The following is a 22401-nucleotide window of genomic DNA, read 5'->3' as shown; positions in this document are numbered from 1 at the left end:
AGGAGATGATATTTTTATATAGTTACAGAAGATGGGGTGTTACTTGCATGAGACAGACACTAGTACCAGTTTTCAGGTACATATGGTAGTAGCACGCTCTTGAAAGGAACACATTTCAGTAATGTTTTTATTTAAAAACAATATTGTTTCTCGTGTTCCTTTTTAGTTGCTCTTCAAGCTTTTTAAATAAATATTTTTTCAATTAATATTTTTAAAAACTATTTCATTCATTTATGGAATTTATGGAAAAATTAGTAAATGTTTTCTAACTTGAAAACTTGCTAAGCAGAACCATGCTTCAAATGAATTAAAGCAACAGAAATTTAAACCTCTTAGTTGAAATTCCCTAAGACTTCTGAATATATTGAAAACTGCTCATTTACTTAGTAATTCAGATTTCATATTACATTATTTGACACTTTACATATAGTGCAATTTTTTTAAACTGTTCTTTAAAGCACTGTATTAATGTGAAGGTCGGAAAAAATTCTCTCTTCCACAGATACAGTATTTCAAAATTTGTTTCTGTTCCTGAGATGAAAAGACCAGATTTTCCATGGAATAGGTCTTAAAAAAAAAAAAAAAATCAGTTCGGGACCATTTAAATGTCATTTTTAAAATGTAAAAAGAGTAAATGTATTTAAATTAATATTTTAATATTATTCATGTCTCAAGGCTAAATCAAAAAACAAAATTGAAACAAATGGAACATTAAATGAAACACTGTTTCATTATTCAAAGAAATTGGATTATATCTTTTTTTCCTCTTTTTCCACTGACAATGGAAAATAACGTGAATTGAAATGTTTCTGTAAGTTTTACAAGCAGGTTTTGTCGCCAGTTTTGCAATCATAGAGACTGTTAATAGTGGATGGAATAGTGCTTCTCTTGATTATTTGGAATACTCTTACAGTGACTTCAAGAAAAGATCTGTCTTTTTGTTAGTGTGATACAAATTCAGTAACTTTGTAGTTTGGGTACGTTAAGTCTTCCAAAAGAAATGGTGTGATCTTGACCTTGTATTGTTTTGCTCCCTGTCTGGCAAAAGAAGGGAAGTAAGAGCCCTGAAAAGAGCAGACAAGATCAACCCCCAATAGGAGGAAATATTTTGCACCAAATTCTCCACCTGTTTACGCACCACGCAATTTCACTGAAATTGGTGGAAATCTTATATGAATGCAGAATTCATTACAGTTTTATTTTTAGCTGAGGAAGTTGGTATGGATTATAAACTGTTCATATTTTGAGAAACATAATTTGAAGTACTTTGCCATTGCTAATTTACCACTTCTATACTGAGTATCATATTCAAATTTACTGATTAGTCATTGTAAATGCAAGCTGTAACATCCAAGTGAGCATCTATGCACTGAAATAGTTACTATTGTCTTGTGTGCTGCTTTCCTTATGTGCCGTGGGCTCCTTTTCCCTAGTAGACTGCAATCTCTGCCACTTCTAGATCCATCCTAAATTAAAATTAAAAAAGAAAAAATTGGCAGATGCCTAGAGCTGCTGATGAATCATCAGAGATGGACCTACAGCTGTGCATATTTGGCAGAGAATTATTTCCATTTTATCTTGTGTTTACTAGTTAGCCAGTCAAGAGACGTTACAGAAGAGAAGTTGAGTACTGCTATTGAGAATTGTACTTCTTTTTAATGGGCTTAAGTGCCTCTGCCAGCGCCTTTCCTCCCACTCTTGCTTTCCTGAGAACTGGTGCATTTTTTACCTTTCACCTCAGTCAGGCAGCAGATTTTTTTTTGGCTGGCTGTATTTAGTCCTGTATGAGTTCTTTTGTTCTTAACATTAGAGCAAATTTAATAGTGCTCATTAACTCTGCAGCAGGTCTTTTGACTTTGCAGTCGATTCCAGGTGGGAAAAAAGAAGAATGGAGACGGTGTTGTTAGTGACACTTGTAATGACTGGTGTTCTCAGCATGGCAGCTAGTGCTGGCATGACTGCTTTCTCCTGACACATTTTCTGATGGGCAAAGCCCTTGCGACGTTGGCCAGAGAAGGAAAAGTACATTAATAGTTTATTGTGTAATTATGGTTAAATGAACTAGACAAGCCTGTTGTTCAGGTGACAACGAGCGCCACTGTGCTGACCGATGGCCATTGACTTTTGTATTTGAGATTTTCATTTTGATAAAGGTTCTGCCCTTGGAGATCATTAATCATTAGTCAGGAGCTAAGATATCTAGATTCGTGCAAATTCAAGCATCAGACAAACAAAATGAGCGCTTGGACCATCTGAGTTTACTCGAGACACTGGCGCCTGATAGAGAGTTTGGGGAATTCAATTTACCTCAAATTCTGGGGCAGGTAGTTACAGATTGCAGCTGTTATAAGTTGCTTTCAAGAAAAGGCTTCATTACATTGCTATGAGCAAGATGTATGCCCAATTAAAATACAAAGTTGTGAAGGTCGCTTTTGATGTTGTCCCTCAGTTTGAACTTGATATCAAAATGGTATGTTACGATTATTATTGAAATTGAATACTTACGCAACAACGGTGCTGCACAGCAGTTAGGTGCATAAAGTTATTCTATTTTTGTGCCTTTTCACAAGTCATTTCTACTTGCAAAAGGTGAAGTAGGGAAATAGGAGACAATTATTGCCCAGTATTCTCATAAAATAGTAATCATGTTGAGATCTTAATAGTGTGAAATCTGACGTTGTCTGTCCCAGCACTAATCATCTAGTTAGGTGACTTAAGACAGAAGTGCATCACAGGTACGTCCTCTGTATGGAAATCTCAATCCAGAAGCCTAATACAATGTTGAAACATTACTAAAATGGACTGTAGAGGACTAGAGGTCCTATTGCCTGGTACTTTGTATATGGCTCAAAGAGGACAAAATTCCTCCTGCAAGAAAATTAATTCTACAAACATTGAGCTTTTTCATGTAAACATGAATAAAAACATACCCTCCTTTTTAAGAGAATTTGATAGTTTGGGGCCCAGTTGAAGTACACTTTTCTTGTGTATCTGACTTGAGCTCAGGAGCCTGGGAGTCTGTTCTCAGTTCAGTTATCTCTGTGTCTCTTGCTTCGCTAGCAGGTTTTCAGTGCTGGCTTCTGGAGCTCTGTACAGAGACTCGATTTGTGGCTCATTTCCCCAGTCCCATTGCAATTGACCTAGTACTTATGGCAGAAAGCACAAGGTTAGCAGATTTGCAAAATGACCCTTATAATCAGAGTCATAAAATTTCCAAAAAATCAATGGTGTCGAAACTCATAACAGTGATTTCTGGATAATTCCAGGAAATATGCAGTCATCACGTTTAAAACTTCTTTAGTAATTTGAAAATAGTGAGAGAGGTTAGAAACAGTCCAGTATTCACAACTGCAGCTGCCCCTGGAACTAGAATAAGTTCATCAGTTTGTGCCTTGCAGGTGGAGGAGAGCACTGAACAGAAAAACATGAATGTGTTTGAACTGTTTGATACGTTTGATCTGTTAGACTACACTTGTGATCTCTTCTGAATCTTTAAATATGCATAGTTACATAGACTTGTATCATAGAATCATGTAACCCAAAATAAACGTGGATTTCTGTAATTGCCTTGTAAGCTAGACTTAAATGATTTGGGGATGTCCCATGAGTTTTGTTGCTTCTGGAGAAGTCTAGAATGCCAATATATTGAAATCTTTGGATAATATGTAATGCCTAAAATAGCAAGGAGGATGTTTTACTAAATCGCCATGGCTGAAAAATACATTTGTGGGCTATGTGCCATAAGCTTTGAGAACAGAGGTACAATATCTAGCTTTCATGCAGAGATACTAAGCAGTATCAGAATTAGAATTTTATTTTTAATTAAAATATACCACATCATTTTTAAAAATCTATCTGAAGTCATTATTTGTTATACTGATTCCTTGTACCTTCTGATTCTTTTGGATCTGATTGTATTGCTTTATAGCCAAGGCTTACATTCCCATTTCTCTGTAGAAAAAATTGTAAATAATCCTTAACACTCAGACCACCAGGAAGTAAATCCTTTTTTTTTAATTATTTTATTAGCTCTTTCTGAAGTATATGAGCCCCCCAGAGCAGTGATCTGACTATACGAAATAGCTTTCTTGAGGTGCAACAGAGATCAGATCATTCGTGTGGAGGAATAGCTCTGCTTTAGTTCATCTTTTCTGGGCATGTTTAGATACTCACTCCAAGTTACTTTTCCAGTACCTACACGTAGGAGATCCATAGTAATTTCTAAAGTTACCCAGACTTTTCAAAACCACATTAGCCCAGATGTGTTGAGTGAGAAACCATAATCTGTAATGTGCTGCAAGTTTGGGTTTTTCAAAATAAATGGGTACTACAGAGAGAGTGAGGTGAAGTATCAGAAGTGATTGATTGCTATGCTGGTCACACAATCACACTCAGTTACTGTCCTTGCTCCCTCAGTGTCAAGCAGTAAATTTGCAATTGAGCTGAGGTTTGGAGATTTTTCTGTCCTTAAAGGGGCAGTTTCAGTTTACACTGCTTGTTGTGTGAAGGTATCAGACATTTAGTGTGGGAACCAGTGTAACTGTAGGAAAAATAAATGCCTATCCAGTCTAGAGACGTCTTGGTTCTTTCCACATTAATAAAAGCTTTGTCTTGCTTTTCTAAACTAATATACAGGGATTTGAATTGAATACTGAGATTGCTTTTGGAAATTGTGGATTCCATATACTCTTGTAGGATAAGCCTGAAAGCCTATCTTTATTATACGTAACACTGAGACATAATACATACATTCGGGAGGAGAAGAGAGGATAGTGACAGGTATGTGTATTAAAGAAGTTACCTTTGTATTTGAGTATTTGTATTGCTGTCCCATATTGAGTCTTGTTCAGTTAATGTTACCAGTTTACCAGGGTGGACTGTCTTCTGTATAAAATTGTGGATTTAATTAATTCGTCAATTAGCCTGTTGACATTGTTTGTAGCTTCCTAAAAAATTTGGTTCCCAAATCAGTCATGCTTACTGTCAACAGCAGTCATTCTAGGCACTGAGATTTTGCCATTGTTCAACCAACCATCATTGTTGAATTAGACTTTTAAAGAGGGTATAAGGTGAATAATTTTCATTCACTTTAAGACTCTTCCCTCAGGAAAAAGGTGTGGTTCATGTGTTTTTTACTCTGAAATTGCATTTCTGTATACATATATAGCTTAAAACTGACTTCAGATTCTTTTACTTTAAATTTCCAAATAGAAAGGAGAAATTTTCCTTATTTTAATATTAGTATTTATCGTACAAGAGGGGTAATGGCATTGGAAACTTACTTTCTCTAAACCCCAAACCTGCCATTACACTTTGTGTGACTGTAAATGTGTTAACAGTAAAGAAGCTATACTGCATATTAAGACCAAAACTCACTTCATAATTTATGTTGCTAAAGGCCTGTATTTTTTCTAAACAATTGAAGTGTTAGTTTTCAAAATGGCTTAATGAAACATTGAACTGATGGACAGAAGATGTCTGCAAAAGGTGGGACTACAAGGAATGAGGTGAATGTTGCATTGTATCTCTCCTAGACTCAAGGAGGACAAGCAGCAGAAAAATGCTTAAAGAAAAATGGGTAGAAGAAATCGTATAGTGAATCTAGCCTAAGACTTCTTTGCTTCAGTAAACCACAGGCTTAATCACCTCTGATTCAGATAAGAACAACTGTACTGAGATGTTCGTGTCTGTTGAGTGATGTCAGCACAGGGCACTGAGGCGTTGTAGTCATTAGTATTGCAATAACTTCTATTGACTGATTATATTTTTGTTTGAGCTTCTTATCTGTAATCTTTTCTCTGACCCCTGAATCCCATGGGAGATGCTTCGGCTGAAATACCTTTGTTGAGCCTATCTGCAGGGGTTATGGCCAGGTTAATGATAATCCACCTCAAGGTAGCATCTGTCAGTGTTCACTCTTAATTTCACAATGAAAATGTTCTAATCTTGGCTCCTTTTCCTTCTTCTCCTTTTCATTTCCTTCCTCATCTACAGTATTCCTTCCCTCCTGGAGGGAAGATCAGTGGCCATTTGCTTTCTGTAGTGTCTAGCTGACCAAAATCATCTTTCATTTCCAAATTTTCTTTCTGTCATTTTTCATGGTCATTGTTTTCCTGCAATGAATTACCTAACTCTTGCATGAGAGGATAAGGAACCATACCACAGTTGCTTTCTTTTGCCACTCCTGGTCACTCTGGCCCACTGCCTCCATTTGTGAGAGTCTGTGCAAGGATTCTATCTGATCAGGGTCCTTCCTAATTTCAGGGCAATAGCCCACATATAAAATGTAGCTAGGAAGATTGCATCAGCTGTGAAATTGAGCCTCACAAAAACTAATCGAGCAAAGAAACAGAGGAATGGACTGTGCTGTGTGCTTACAAGTCCAGCAAAGCCTGGCATTTCATCAGTCCCAGACACCCTGTTGCAAAAGAAAATCTTTTACAAGACTTATCATAGATATTAGAATCATGGCTCTATTTCATTTACAAGTGTGCAATAATGGTTTTATTATTACTGCTATTGCTATTATTAGACTGGAGCTTTTAGTGTGTGCTACAGAGAGAAATCTGTAGGACTGTCAGAAAAGTCTTGCATAATTCTGTTAGTTCCTGTGCCAACCAGACAGCAGCAGTGATCCAAATAAAAAGAGGTAGTCGTTGGAGCAGAGCAGAGTATTGTAGGGCTTGTGCCGTGAACTACCTGCTCCTGTGAGTACTGAGCTGGTGAACATGAAGAAGCACATTTATTTTTCTTTTTAGCAGCTGAAGCTCAGGACCACTTCTGCATTTGATCTGAGATCCCTCGGTGAGACATTGAACCAAATGTCTAGGGGTATCTAAATCATACTCACTTCACCTGCAGAGGGAGTTAGCTTCTCTCCTTCTTTCTCATTCCCCGATTCCTCTGATCATGAAGACACAAGTTAGAGCTACCAGAGGCATCTCTGGCTTGCCTGAAGGAAAGGCAAAGCAAAGCGTTCGCTAACCTGTGCATTTCACAGAGGATCAGCTGGTTTAGAGCAATTATGCCACTCTGCATCTCCCATTGCAAAGTGATAGTGTGCTTTCCTCCTGCGTGGTGATGTCAGTAGCCAAAAGTAGGTCTTCCAGTATGGATTTGGCCAGCGTGTTCATATTGGGTATAATAATGCATGCATATTGACTGCAGCAAGTAATGGTTTAGGTAGGCTAGATAGATTTTAGTTTGCTTAAAGATGTGTATTGGATTATGCTTTAGGTATAATGGAATGTATTTTGCAGTTTATGGTCCTATTTGGCAATTGTCCATGGAAGGGTCACTTCAGAGGGACTAGGTTCATGGCTTACAGTGTATTTTCAAAAGCAGATTAAATACTGAATGCTTTGTATTTACTGAGATTTTTAAGGTAAGATTGTCACGTTTACGATACGTCATAGAATAAGGCCCTGATCCTTAGCTGTAACATCCAGGTGTAACTGGCAGTAGAACTTTACTTTCTGCTTACCAAATAGGGAAGAGTCATGTCTGCATTTTAATATTCTCCAGATTAAGATTACAGAAGATTTTTTAAACTAAGAAAAGAAGAGAAACACATAAGGATGTTAGTAAACCATAGAGATTACCAACTGTATGCTTAAGACAAATAAATGAAAAGGAGAACAATGTACATTGGTTGCACGTTGAGTCCTAAGACAGGCTCCCAGCAAGAATAGGCTTATTTTTTTGCTGAACAGGTTACTGCAGTTTCAGCTGCCTTTTGTTGGAACCCAAAGCACTGTAAACCTATTTTGAGGCCGGAGTACTGTGCATTCATGGAAGTGTCTTGTCCAGTTCTCTGTCCACAAAGGGTTTTATCTAACTTACTCCTTAGATCCTACTGTTGTTGTCTTCCTTCCAGCTTCTTTTTCTCTTTCAACACTAATGTGTGTGCCCAGCTCTTAAGCCTGCCTGCTTATTCTACTGACCATTTCCTTCTTCATCTTTCTCTTCCTCTGCTTCTCCTTTTACTTACTCCTCCTTTCCTTTAGCCCCTTTTGCTTTCCCCCCCCCAGATACTGTATTGTCGGTCCTGTCCTGAAAAATATTTCCTTAAAATTGCTTTATTTTCATTCTCTATGCTCTGCTTTGTCTCCTGAGACTTAATGCAGGCTGCCTAGTCATTTGTTCTTACTGCACGTACTACCATCTCTCTCCTCAGAACCTGTAGAAGAGAAGGAGAGGCAAATCTTAGAACGTCAGAATATCCTTCTGTTATTGTGCAACCTTTTTTTGTAATTATTTTTATTCTTGATAGTCACTAAAGTGCTATTGCTTAGATAGACTTACTCTGTGGGAACATTTAACATGGTAAAATTAAGAAAAGACTGAGTTACATGTCTACATGAGAATTTTTTGCATTGGGGATTGTTTCTTTATTTTCATGGGAAAAGAGCGAGCAGTTTTTATTTGCTCATTTTTCCTTATCTAAAAATTGATTTTGCTAAGGCTTTAAAAATACTCACCTCCAGATTGGAACTTAGCATGCAATATTTTACATTCAAAAAAGAAAAAAATTATCTTAAGCGATTGAAAATGATGTCACCATGGAAGTTGCAATATAACATTAATTATAAGAAGTGTACTTCAACACCCACAATACTGTGTATTTACTTATGTCAAAACAAGGTAATGCTTACTGTATTAAGAATAGCTTTTCATTTTATGATTGCCTGTTGTTCTTTGAATCATAACCTTCACTCATTTCTTTAATTTAGGAGAAAAAGCCATTAAACATAGATACTTCCTGAAAGTGTGTGCTGCATGAAAGCTTTAATTAAATCTACAAGTAAAGCTTTGAAAGAACAAGAATCAAATTAATTGCAACAAGGACCATGCATTTATTTCTGTGACAGGCCTTTGCGTGTTAGAGAAAAGGCAATCTGTGTACCCTTATCTGAATTAGTAAACTCAATATCACTTTTCATTAGCATGGTAGGTCATTGCCATGCGTCTTCAGTGTGACACTGTTTACATGTTAATGACCTCACAAATAGAGTCTGTTCCAAATGGTTTGCAGTAGTAGAAAGTTGTAAATCCATGAAGTGGAATAAACTGTCCTCTGCTTTCTGCATCATTGCTTCTTGTGAGTTCCCTTCTAGACTGAGCTTCATAATTAGGAAGCAGTATAATTAAGGCAAATTCAGTAAATGCAAATAGGGCAAAAGGATTTATAGCTGATTATGGTTGTTACAGCATACCTGAAATAAATTAATTTCTAAGCATTGTTATTAGTTGACTTTTCAATGACATGGAGTCTAGAAGTAGAAAATATTCCTCACAAAAAATGTTCATAGCTTAACTTAGTGAGTGTGAGTCCATGACGATGTATTCAGATTTACAAAGTGCTGGCATACCCATGAAAAAATCACGGAAAGATTCGGTAGAACATATTGCTTTAGTTGTTTGGTGTATGATTGCTTGTATTAGATGAGATTTTTAAGATTATAAATATATTTTTCCCCCACCATATAATGTGATGAAATCAGCATGCTCCCAAAAAGCATATCTTTAAAGAAAATGTCATATTTACATCTGGTAATTTGACTAGACAGTGGAAAGCTTCACTGCTTTAAAAGCTTGGAATGATAAAGCCAACATCAAATGAGTAAAACAAACTCAGCGTAGCCACTTAAATTTGATTGCCTAAAATATCTAAAACAAGGACCATTCTGATATCCTGCTGTGTGAATTCATGTAAGTGCTGAATGCCCCCAATTCCCATTGACTTCAGCACCTTGGAGACTCTGGTCCCGTATTTGGATGTCTCAGCCCTGCCATAACAAAAAGCCTATTTTTCACTGGTCATATGCAGCGTATACCTGGTATTGCAAGACATATACTCTGTGGTTCTGCCTGCAACAACCTTGGGAGTTGCTTTGCAGACAGTGAGTAATGGTTTCTACTTTAGTCACTCACCTAGTATGCAAAGCAAGTTTAATTATATGCTGTCCAATCCTCTCTGCTACATATTTTTCCACTTGCTGGTTCTGGGTGAAATACATACTTTCTACGTGCAGAGGTTACTAGTAAGTGTACAGTGCCCCTGGAAGCATTTATGGCTAATCTTGCCCTCAGCATGCATAATGTAGCTAAGTACTAATTAAAGGTTAAAGAATAGGGATCCATCTTTTCTCTGCCTGATGAATAGAGGAATGTGTTCTGCATGGGGTCAGATGCTACTTTCAACTGGACAGAATTGCTAGGATGCTGCAAAATCTTAACTACGTGAGACTAAAATTCGGGAGACTCCAGATTTTCTCACAGCACAACAAAGGACTAATAAATCACTGTCTTGTGTTGTGTAATGAATTAGCTGGTTTACTGTGTTTCATATAAATATGTAATACTGCAAGGCATACATGGGTAGAATGTAGATTTGATTTCATAAGGGACATTTTTTTTGTCCTACATACTGACTTCTGAAAATTATCTGTGGCCCAGTTGTACATTTTGCTGTTAAAAATAGAGAGAGATATAGTTCTGGCAAGGCAATAAAGTCACCACAAACATTATTGCCCTCTCTCAGATCCCAATAATAGCTGATTAAAGCAGGTTTCGATTACTTCTAAATACTGCCATGACTGCTGCCGTGCAATATAAGAGAAATTAACTGGTGAGTGATGGCGCTGTGGTGGCAGATAAAAAATTTAGCCGTTCAGTGGAAGTCTGTCTTCGTAGGGCTACAATTTCCCCAGAATCTCCATAGGTTTTGTAATTTTAATACTTCTACAAAGCCTTTCACACCAGAATGGACTGTAACTTTGCAGTTCTATGAAGTCATCCTTTCAGAAATCCTGGTGTTATCTGTGGCCCAGTTTTACATTTTGCTGTTAAAAATAGAGAGAGATATAGTTCTGGCAAGGCAATAAAGTCACCACAAACATTATTGCCCTCTCTCAGATCCCAATAATAGCTGATTAAAGCAGGTTTCGATTACTTCTAAATACTGCCATGACTGCTGCCGTGCAATATAAGAGAAATTAACTGGTGAGTGATGGCGCTGTGGTGGCAGATAAAAAATTTAGCCGTTCAGTGGAAGTCTGTCTTCGTAGGGCTACAATTTCCCCAGAATCTCCATAGGTTTTGTAATTTTAATACTTCTACAAAGCCTTTCACACCAGAATGGACTGTAACTTTGCAGTTCTATGAAGTCATCCTTTCAGAAATCCTGGTGTTCACTTCTTTCCTGTAGGCTTCCTCCTGGCATAAAAATCTGATAATAGCAATTGCTTTTTAAATAAGTTTCCAAATAGGTTATGGAAAGAGCATGGGAATCAAGAGGTCTGGTTTCTGCCACCAATTTGCTGATGAAAGTTCCTAAACCTTTGGGTGCCATATTCTCCACATTAATTAAATTTTGATTGCTATTAACTGCTGCAAAGCAGTGGTATCAGGGCTGTTGGAGGTCTGATAATCAGAGAGGTGGAGTACTTCATGCTTCCTTTATCATCACTTGGATTTGAGAAAATTCGATCTTTCTGTTTCTAAATAGAAAGCCATCATGTATTGTAACATTACATGTTACTGTAATATTAGTACCTGAAAATCAGTGATGGAGACATCACCAGCTAAGACAGGATTAGCCACATATACTTGCAGAAACCCATGTTCTCTTATGAGTAGTCCTTGCAAAAGCACCAGGGGAGGTGTAAAGTGTTTTTCTCTGAAACTAGCTGCTTTGACACTTCAGTGGCTGCAGAGCTGCCTCCTTTCCCACAGTAGGAGTAATCAGCATCCAAGCTTTGCTGCTTGAACTCTTGTGCATGTGGATTACTCTTCTGACACACACAAAAAATCATTATTTAAAGCCCAGATACTGCAGTGGTAGGTTCTTTGGATAAAGATATGAAAACAGTAAAACAGAATAATACAATAATTTAGCATCTCATGATTTTCAGAAATGCATAAATAGAATAATTCAGCGCACTATACCACTTAGAGTCTAATCATTTGCTATCTGATAGAAGAAGTCAGTAGCCATAGGGTGAAAATAAGATGGAAAAGGTCATATGATTAAATTAGCTGCATTCAGGCAGGCATTACTTACAAAGGTTTTTTGCTATGATGAAAGAAGATCAACAGTAAGTCAAGCAAATAAGATCAAGTTAGTGACCCTCAGAAAGGGAAATTAACCTCAACGATAAATAAAAGGTTACTGTCCACTACGAGCACTCCAAGATATGCTACTCTTGGTTAATCACATCTTTCACTTTTGGCTATGGACTCTGCATATAACTGCCATTCTGATTATTTACAGAGGAATGCACATCCTTAATACAGGATCCAAATATTAAAACTTATTTTCCCTTTCCTTTTAACTCACACTGCTTTTATTAACACAAGAAATGCCTACTGCAGTCCTAGTGCTCAACCCATTAATATCCTATCAAATTTGTCACTGTTTCCATATTTTGTTGTAAACAGATTCATCTGAGCAGTGCTGTTTTCTGCATCACTTAATCTCTTGTAGGTGTTTCCAATCACTACGTTAAGTGCCTGTTGGGTTAAAAATATTAACAACAGGTTAATATTTTGGTCACATGATTCTCCCTTTTTAATGTTGGGTTTGTTTTCCTTTTGTAGACATTCTTGGGAGCCTAGTTTTTCCTGTTGTGTCCTGCCAGAGTCAGTGTCTAATGAAAATCTAGGCTAAATTTATAGTGTAGCATTTTCATAATGTATCTCTTGCATTTGACTAATCATGGAGAATCTAGGCTTTTATAGTCAAATCGTTTCTCTTTCTTGAAGTCTTTTAATATGGGTGAGGAAGTGCAGCGGTCCAAAGTGTTGTAAAACCCTATAAAAAGTCACTTGATGTTATTTTGGTACTTGTGAATTCGCTGCGAATTAAAAACTGCTCTGTCTTTCATTATCTGAGAGCCAAGAAATGCATATATTGGAGTGACTAACCAGGAATGAAAACACAGCAGGAATGGTCGCTGTCCTGGTTCATGATTGCTGCTTAGTCACCAGAAGTTCAAAGTTAAATTGGGCTGTCTTGATCTTCCCCATATCTCATTAGCCTCTGCAGTACTTTTGATCTAGGATTTTCCTGTTGGGGTCTTCACCGTAAATATTCATGCAGATCCTATCTGTTTGTGACAGAAGGGATCTCTGTGCATATTAGCCATTTGTTGTCATTTTAGTAACTTCTGTGTGCTTGGTTTCTATTTGGTGTTGAGAAATGTCCGTTTTGCAGATGTTACAGTGGGCTGCGGCAGAATGGCATTGCCTTTCTGAGGACAGACAGTGATGGGGTGTCTTTTTTTGTTGCTTCTTTTGCTGTCCCATGCTTGCCAGACAGTAAACCAAAACAGCTATTTTTAAAACATTTACAGGCCAGACAGACTACCTTGCATATTTAAGAGACTGGTATAGTTACAAGGAAACAAGAAATAGTTAAATGGTTACTCAGAGTTTATACATTTTGGAGTGGCATCATCCACTCAATATTGAGAAATTGGCTTGAGATACTAAGCAAACCGATGTCACATGCTACTTCTTCAGTATCAACTAACAAAATGTTAATGCCATGGTTCCACCTTCTCTCTGCAAGCCGTTGTTTTATTGCATGATGTCCTACAATGATAATGTCACCTTTAAAGAAAAAAAATCTTTTCTTTCCTTGCCTGTCCAAGGTCAGTAAGAAGGAGAATACTAGTTTGTGTCATGTGCATGCAAGTCATTGCTCAGGAATGAAATGTTAAAGAGACGTTGAATAGACCAGAAAATGTCCTAGAAGTTCAGGTATGGTTAGTTTGCCCTTGCTTTAGCTAGTGAGAGTGATTTGACAGCTGTACTTTGTAGTTTCTTCCTTCTGGAGCATGTGACATGCTTTGATAGCAACCCTTAATCTATTATTAATGCAGTTGTATGTAGATCAAAACTAAAGATCCTTAGTCACGTCAGAAAGTAATGCTAGTCTATTTTTATATCATTTGAGGATGTATCTGAAGTGAAGGAAATGAAGTGCCAGAGTACTAATGTCAGGTATTTCATACCTCTGTTCCTCTATACAAGCTGTAATCTGAAGCTCTGTAGGTGTGCGTGTACATGTGCACTGCACAATCAACCTCCTCAGTTTTTTGTCCCAAGAACTAGTAAATAAGTGCCTCCTTTGAGTCTTCTCCATTTGTTGATTTTGAGCTGTGGCTTTTTGTCAAGCTTTGAAGAAGAAAATTTGAGGCATTTTTGGGTGAAGTCTTACTAACATTTAGTTGCCAACATTTTGATGATAATCCGTGTACACCAGCTTTCAAAATTAAAGGGGTTAATTTAGTCCTGTGACTTTCTCTAATAACATCATTATTGCAGGTTATTGTGGAAGTAATGCAGTGTGGGTTATGTTCACTCTCGCATTCTGAAATGGGCTTTTTGTGGGTTTAAGACGATACGACAAGCTATAAAATTTTACAGCAGAAGAGCGCATGGCCTGCTATGACCTCATCTTCAAGCAAGCTTTACCCTTCCTTTTGTTCATACTCCTTTTAGATAGTCAATGTCTGCATGGATGATCTTTAAAAAGCAAGCCATTCAGCTCTTCACATTGCTGTCTTGTAACTCAACACAACTTTTTGAGAAGAAAATTTGGAAGCCTGTGCTGGAGTGCTTCAGGGGGTTTAATTCTGCTTGTTACAAGTCTCAAGACGTAAGGCATTTACAGCTTATCAGCTCTACTGCAGGAGACAACTGAAGCAGCACATAGACACCAGATAGTAAGACATGAGACAAATGGCTGTGAACTGATAACAGCCAATGGGCCATGTCATCCTGTTGACATCCTGATACCTCCCTGGAAGGCCGGTGCGTCCTTGGCCACTGAGTCCCTCCTGCCGGAACTCCACTGCAAGACAGATGGACACGACCATACCTGCTAGTTCCTTGAGTATGTTGGTTAACTTGGATCTGCCGGGAAACCAACCCCCCTGGGCTTCGGGATGATCATTCTCAGTTTCACCTGAGAGTCAGGATGAAGTCAGGGCGTGCGCCTGGCTGCTGGGGCTAATGAGCACTCCTGGATTCCTCAGTTTAGCCATGAGCTGGGAGACAGCTGTATGCTTTATCAAGGAATAAATATGCCCTGAAAGGGAACAGCTAAGGAAAATAAATGTCCTGGGAGGCAAATATCTACCTGAGACTGAGGTAGTACTTTCAGTAGAAGGAAAAGCATTGAAAATCCTCAGCTGACAATTCCTCAGATGCTGACAAATTTCCCTCACAGCACAACACCCACAAGTATCCATTTGACCAGAGAAATAATTAGCTGGTACCACATGGACTGTAATTCTTGGTGATACAGCAGCAAAGGTATGCTGTGGGAGGAAAAGTAACCGGGATCCTTCTCCCCCTTGACCCATTACCCATACACCTTGTCACAATATTGTGCCAGGCAGTCACTCTTCTAGTATTGCTGAAATGGAGATGGGTACAGCGGGAACTTGAGACCTGTCACCTGTTGTGGCTTGCTGTGAGGCTGTAAGTTCCTCTTTTTCCATACGACATAAAAAGCTTTAAAGAAACGGGTGGCAGAGGTCCACAGAAGCTTCAGGATGGCCCAAATTTGAAGTTGCAGCTCTCGGTGTTTTAGTCCGTAACATAATGCAACAAGACATTCTGTTATTACATTCTGCCTTTGCAAATCTAAGGGAATGGGGCAGCGTTATGTTTCCTTCACCATCTAGTCAGCTCCACTGCAAGACAGTGTCATATCTTTTATTACTAATACTGGAAAATTTCCTACAGTAGCTAATTTACCAGTGAAATATAGACATTTAAACATGTCTGCTGTACTTTTTTCTTCCTATATGCATCTTGAAGTTTATATACAGATGGCATTTTCACACTTATGTCTAATAGCTATTAAAATTTTCCTGTGCCTTATTTCTTTTGAATGTCTCTTTACCAAGCCTGTCAGCTTTTCATCTCTGAAGCTAAAAATAAATGTTTATACAGAAATCAGAAGAGATTGAAATTACGGGTTGATTGACAAATAGAAAAAATAAATTACACAGCTTTCATTAATTATTCCATGGATACTTTTGCTTGTGGGAGTGGTGCATTGAGCATCTATTTTTTTCAACCCTGAAGAAAGTTAAGTAGCTGAAAACATGAGATTAGAGAGAAACAAGCCAAAGTTGCACATTGCATTTAGTCGTAGGAAATACTACTTTTTGTATTACACTGAAAGAGGGATTGCATATCCACAGCTGGAATTTTTGCTACCCTTTATTGTAGCAGCAGCAGCTGCCATTTTTCTATTCCATAGCATTAAACCAACCCATAATTTTGCAGCACATTCTGCCAGAAATGTGCATGTGAATACTGATACTCTATACTGAACCAGGCCTCTAAATCTTTTTGTATTTCTGGGCAGCATGTAGAATGCTAAAGGAAATGGCATTTTCATCTTGATGTGGAACAATAACGGTACAAAATCGTATTCTTGTGACATTTTCAGGTGGCAAATGACTTAATGAGGAGCGAGAGGGATGAGTAGTTCCCAAGTAAATAACAGCACAGCCATAAGGAAAGCAAAGAGCACTGTACTTAAGTCCTTTCAGTGATCCTGCAGTTGAAGATGATGTTCATTTTCAGCAAATGCATTTTTCATACCATTATTTAGTTACACATGATAATAAGGTTAAAAGTGTGATAGATGAATCAGCTTCCAGAAGTTAAGTTGATGTAGCAGTATAAAAGGCTGCATTTCTGGAACAAATTCCATTGAGGATTTTAAAAAGAATGACGTTTCACAAAGAACATCAGAGGCAAAGCTAGAAGCAGCGTTCTGTATCTCAGTCTGCTATTCACATAAAAAAATGTTTGAGCCAAATGTGTCCCTCAGCCTTCAGCTGTTCATTTTTAATATATGTGTGGCTTGCATATGCTGCAGTTCTTATATTCGATGCTCAATCTTCATCCAAATATAAGAGCATTGACTCCAGGGACAGAGAATTCTTGACTATCTTGACTACCTCACTATTATTTATGAAGGTTCTTCCCTTTTGCTCCATTCAAATAGATGCAGCACTATTTCAGGCATCTAATGATTACTCTCACATATGCAATTATGCCAAACAGATCTAAGATAAACAAATCAGAACTGCAAACGAACCTCGCATTCAGCCAGCTCTTCCGTACGTTACTTTTAGCAAAGAAACAGACCATCTTTCTGAAGAGACATGTTAAATTGCAGAAAAGCTGAATCCAGCTAGAACAAGTTATTAAGAAAAGCAGCCTACAGTGGCAAGTTTGTAGTACTGGTTTGTTTTGACACCAACTATTTTTCTCTCAATAACTGTCAGTGAATTCATGTTCACCTGATACTTACTCTCATTATACAGTTGGCAGTTAAAAGGCTATTTCTAAAGTCAGGTGGCTGTATCTCATCTTCCAGCTACTTAGTCCTCGTTCCTTATCTTTTTTGTTTGCTAAACACCTCACTTTACTTTGCAGACATTCACAATACTTGGTGATACAGTAAGGCCGCAGTGTGTTTTCACAGAGATCATTTTTTCTGTTGCTTGGAAAACAGTTAATTGTTTGAAGACCAGTTGCGTAAATGGTATTTTCATATCAAATACATTCGTATTTTTATGTCAGCCAAGTGGAAACTGAATTTTTAATACAGTGTTTTATTGTGGGGTTGAATGTCAGCAGATGTATAACAAAAGAAGAGAACTTCAAAATAAATCAATTTATGATGTTTCATAAACTTAAGTAATACCACAGTCAGCACCTGTCCTATTAGCAAGTAACAAAGCAGAGAGTAGGATGCTTTCCGTCTGTTCTATTATGAACTACAAGGGCATAATATGATGAAAAAAATACAGTCAAACTGCTTTATGAACAGGAACTCCTTGACTTGTCTAAAGTAGCAACGGTTATTTGTTAGGCCTTGTTTATTTACTGTGACTGTAGCAGAGGAGTTGTTTCTTGCCTACTGAGTCTGAAAATAGCATAGCCAAGAAGGACCGCTGCAGCTGATACCTACCCGCCTCTTCCATCTGGTGAGAGTCAATGTGGAACTCCAGTCCATGGCAGAACCTTTGCGTACTTTATTTAAAACGTTTATTTTGTGGAAACAGGGCTCTTCCTACACTCTGCTGTGTTAATGGCATGTACTTACAGTGATGCAGTGCAGAATGCCACCATAACCAAATTCCTTTATCTCATTTATAATATTTGAGCAACAAAGGATTCCAGGCTAGTCATGCTGTTACTTCTTTTCAAGTCCACATTTCATTTTAACATAGGTGCTAAATGGAAGAGTCAATTTATTTCTTTCTGCCCAATCTGTGTCTGTATTGCATGTATTTGAGTGCATTATCAACCCTGGTAGGCAAAGATCCCATTCTGGTAAACAAAGATCCCATTTTTGAAAGAAAAAAAAATCCTTAGTAGAATTCTTGCTTATTTTTGACTACGTTAAAAATATTTGGCTTGAGCACAGTCAGAACAAGAGAGAGTTTCTTAGTACGGTATTTGTAGTTAATAGAAAGGCAAGTGGCATTTTTTTCTGAGTATTTTTCTCCCCTTGGACTGAGGTACCAGCTATGTACAAATTCCTACCATATATCCAGACCTAGAGTGGAGCAGCAAAACTCCTGATAAGCCTTTTTATAATTCTTCATTTACTTGTAGCCATTTCTTTGATGAGTTTGGGCCATTCCAGACATCAGAAGTATCAGTAGGTAAGCAGACACAGACTTGCAAAATAATTTAGGTTGGAAGGGACCTTGTGAGGGCGTCTGGTCTGACGACACCCATCCCCCCATCCTATCTTTGTATTGAAGTCACTGGGTCTGTTCTAGCAATATGTCCTGTATACTCGGAAATGCCTTTGATAGAGCAATCATCACAGGCATGTAGAATCTGGCACAGTAAATCATGAAGACAAAAGGTAGGAGCAGCTGTGATACGTATTTTGTAAGCAGAACATCTTAAGATATTTAGAAATAAAGAAAGCAGAAAATAACCCCACCAACTTTTTGTCATTCTGAATGACCTTCCAAATATTTGAATTGCTTTTCAGATATCTGAATTCTTTGAAGCTTATCCCTCATAAACAGTACCTTCAACCTTTACTTTTTCTGTTTAGTTTATTAGATGGTGAGCTGTATCATCGGTTTGCAGCTGAGTTACATGAAGCTTTTTCACTAAATGAAATGTGAAAAATCTATCATCAGTTGTGTGGCAATTATGCAGCAAGCCCTCTGTATGTGTTTAAGGAAGCTCTTGTGAAAGTGTGCTGGAAAGAACATCTTTGCATCCCCCCACTTCTGGGCTGGCTGTGTCCTGAGTCAGTGCTCTCCTCCGGAATAAACCACACTGGCAATATGTAAGCTGATTTGAAGGAGCATGCACTATAGGGCCCTGGACCCAGATCATTCCATGTTTCCTTTCCATGAAAACCAGGTCATGAAGGGTGAAAGGAATTAGACTGATGCAGTTCAGTGTAGTTTAAAGGTATGCACAAGGAGCCGGGACCCAAAAACTGTTTCCGAGTCTCCTGTTTTATCTGTAGTTGGTATCAGCTCTAGATGGAAGTGCCTGATAGATACTGTATCTTAATCTAGTGTTAAGCTAGAGTAATGACAAGACAAAACTTTCCAGCTCTACATTGTGTCAAACCCTCTGACTCTGGCAAATTTATCTCATGGCTAGTCGGGCTGCCTAAATGTTTCTGGAAATGCTGAGCATGATTGTTCCCAACACAGTAAGTCCACTGCGTCACAGTTAGTATGTGCATGCAAAGCAGACAGTGTGTTTGGCACGTTCATTGTCAGACCTACTGAATATTGTTGGGTAGATCTTGGGGCCTTTTGTAGCTGTGGGCCTGGAAACTGGTCAAGTGGGTCTACGCTCAAAGCCAGGCTGAATGCTGACTTTTCAGTGACCAACTCCCAAAGCAGATACGTTGTGCACAGAGGCTGTCTCTTTGAATCAGAAAATAGTGAAAATCATTTACCAGAATTAATGGAGCAAGAAAGATCTATTGTATCTATGTATTGAGATGTATTGAGAACATTGTATCAAGATTATCTCAAGCACGATCTAAGATCCCAGACTCATAAATTGTGTTCCTGGTCAACCTTTGATTTGATACTGTGACCCATCTTCTCAATATTTCAGTTACCCCCACAGTAAAGTCGGAAAGTAATATTAGGCAGTACCAATCCCATAGGCAACATTAGAAATCACACGATTCAACCATGGCAGGCAAGATGTTTTTATTGTTTGTTTATTATAGAGCATAACGACCATTTAAGTAGTACATGTATATACTGGCATGCTTTCCTTCAGTGTTTAACTACATACCACCAGCACAGAAAAATAAATTCAAGGTGTTCCACTCTTGCGTTCTGACTTGCTGCATGTTACATGATACATGTACATGGTAAGTGTTGAATTCCATATGTCTTGAGAGAGCATTGTATAGAAAATAAATCCTCGTATATACATTCCCTTTTTTGAACTTTGTAATGATAGACTTAATCTGAAACTGGAGATAGAATTTTGAAGCAGCCATTTGTGGCAACTGATAATAATATGACCACATTATTTCTTGTTGAGCCTGAAGGTGCTACTGGCCATTGCTCTGAAACCTTTGTTTTTATTTGTAGAAGAAAATTACACTCAGAGGTGCTCCAGGGCATATTTTGCTCTGCGTTGGATGTTGATATGCTCATAAATGTGTAATCTACATTGTGATCTAGTAATACGTTAATGCCGAGTTCATAAGATTAATCGGGCCACATGCTGTCTTGTGATTCTGCTAATACAGTTTTGAGTAGCATCAGCATTTTCATGCTTTTAATTTGCAAATGACCCTTGCATGGCAATCCATTATGTAAGCAGACATCTCACAAGATGTTTTCAGGGTCCGTCATCCAGACTGTGCTGCAGATTTCCTGCATCTTGACCTGCCTCTGCAGTTTGCCCCCAGTTGCTATAAACTTCTTAAAGACTGATGTTCACCGACCTTTAAAAATTGCAGTATTTAAAATAAAATAAGTAAATCAAGTAACTTTTAAAATAAATCATCTATTACAGGATATTTTTTACCATCTCTTTAATTACACATATGAGAACCCATTTTCCATTTTATATCTGAGCCCCCAGACTTACAATCCAGCACCTGATATTTTGTTCAACATTAAATTGCAGAATCCGGAAAAAATAGCTGCTTGCTACTGCAATTGGTTTAAAGGGGTGAAAAAAATGAAAATAATAAATTGAAAAAATAAGATATCTTGTGTACACATTAACTATTTAAAATATGGACTGTGTAACTTTACTGGGATAAAAAGGCTTCATAGGAGAAATTTCATTTTATTTGGGGTTTTTCATTTTTTGAAAATCTCAAAATCCAATTCAACATTGTAAATTCCCCCCAAAATACTTTAAGACAGACTTGAGATTAAAAAATATTATACTTTAAACATAGGAGAACCTCATTAGAATGTTGCTATTAAAGACAAAATAAAACTGCAAAGGACGGATTCATGAGTACATTCCAACTGCTTTGGGATACTTTGGAGATTCAAATCAGCCGTTAACTGGACTTAACTACCCAGTTCAGTCAATTTGATGCCAGTTTTCCACTGCTAAAGCAGAAAAATACAGCCAGAATGTATTGATCCAACTGTTCTGAGATATCTTAGAGATAAAGACTTTACGAGCAGCCTTAGTTGTGATTCTCTTTGTCCACTGCAAAGGAAATGGAAATACAAGTCTGTTCTGTTTCTAATATCCTCCCTATCTACTCCTGAGGAGTAAGAAGAGAACTTTCTCCTTGATTCCTGGAAAAAAATAGCCAGCTTAGTCATGAAAGGCCTAAATCACATCTTTGTATACATCCCAAATCCACTTTAGCCCTTCAATACAAGCACAACACTCTGAACGTAGAACCAAACACCAAAGATTCAGCTTCTCTCTGTTCCTTTACAGCTGGATTCAGTTTTGGGGTGCCATTTTACAGTATTACTAAATCACCACCATCTCTTCACTCACTGTCTCAGGCAGCAGCATTGCAAGAGAGCTGAAGGTGTATAACTCTCACTAAAAGTCAGGGATGATTGTAAATCTGCAATTCTCAGCCTTATGCACGTAATGAGGGGGAAAGATTTTTTTAAAAAAATTAATAATATACAAGATCATATTCTCATATGATACAGTATGACCTATTCTAAGAATAGAGACTCTTGTCCTGACCTTTCAGGCAAGCCATTTATGAGATGCAGGGATACATAACATGTCCGGTGATTTACCACATTAAAGTACCTCCTTATGCAGCAAACTGAACTGAATTCAAACCTTACATAGAATCATAGAATCATAGAATCATTAAGGTTGAAAAAGACCTCTAAGATCATCAAGTCC

General features: G+C 37.8%; 1 protein-coding gene across 5 annotated transcripts in view; it reads left to right on the top strand.

Moving 5' to 3' along the window:
* The window catches only part of PTPRM (protein tyrosine phosphatase, receptor type M), a 386144-nt gene that overhangs the window by 227743 nt on the left and 136000 nt on the right, over positions 1–22401 (top strand). The window lies entirely within an intron of this gene.

The sequence above is a fragment of the Aptenodytes forsteri genome, unplaced genomic scaffold (genome assembly GCF_000699145.1).
Source record: "Aptenodytes forsteri isolate BGI_AS27 unplaced genomic scaffold, ASM69914v1 Scaffold229, whole genome shotgun sequence".
In the NCBI taxonomy this organism is placed as follows: domain Eukaryota; kingdom Metazoa; phylum Chordata; class Aves; order Sphenisciformes; family Spheniscidae; genus Aptenodytes; species Aptenodytes forsteri.
This window is presented reverse-complemented; position numbering and strand designations above follow the sequence as displayed.